This window comes from Phaethon lepturus, unplaced genomic scaffold (genome assembly GCF_000687285.1).
Source record: "Phaethon lepturus isolate BGI_N335 unplaced genomic scaffold, ASM68728v1 scaffold27999, whole genome shotgun sequence".
NCBI classification, from domain to species: domain Eukaryota; kingdom Metazoa; phylum Chordata; class Aves; order Phaethontiformes; family Phaethontidae; genus Phaethon; species Phaethon lepturus.
In genome coordinates, this window is record NW_010565979.1 from 1 (window position 1) to 836 (window position 836).

An 836-nucleotide genomic window follows, 5' to 3' on the forward strand; every position below is an offset into this window, starting at 1 on the left:
CCAGTGTGGGTTTAGGGTTAGGCTTAGCATTAGGGATTGGATTAGCATTAGCATTGAGGCTAGCGCCTGGGTTAGGGTTAACGTGAGGGTTAGGACTCACGTGAGGCTTAGGCTTAGTGCTAGGGTCCAGGTTAGGGTCAGGGTTAAGGTTAGGGGTTTAGGTTAGGGCTTATTGTTAGTGTCAGGCTGGGGTTAAGGTTAGGATTATGAGCAGCATTGCATTAGGGATAGGATTAAGATTAGGGTTGGGGCTAGGCCATGCAGGGTCTGGGCACCTTTGCCGTTTGGGGCTGCCCTCGCTCCCTGTTCAAAGCTCTCCCTCCTGCTGCAGGGTGCTCGGGGGCTGCAGTGGCTGGTTCCCCCCCCCCCCCCCCCCCCCCCCCAGAGCATATAAGACAACCTGAAACAAAAAATAAAAATACACACAGTAACCAACAGTAACCAAGAAAATAATTAGAAGAGGATATTTCACTCTGTCCTTGTCCAAGGACAAGCAGTTAACCAAGACCACTGCAACCGTGTTGGGGCTGGACCCTGAACTGCTGGGACAGGTGCTTCCAGGAGCGGGCCAAGGGAGCGATTCATTGCGCTGGTGAATCGGTGCTGCCCGACTCCGCAGGACCTTCCCGAGCACGGTGCCGGGGCTGGCAGCCGCCTCCTCCCTGGGGAGAGGCGAGGGATGACAGGACAGCACTGAATTCACTTTAGTTTATTTCTTTTCATTTTTTTCCTTGTTCCAAACTGCAAATCCTGGTGCCAATGGCATCTCGTCTCAAAAAACAACCAATTGCTAAAGCCAATGTGGAGGCACCGGTGGCGCCGGGCCGGAGGCGGGA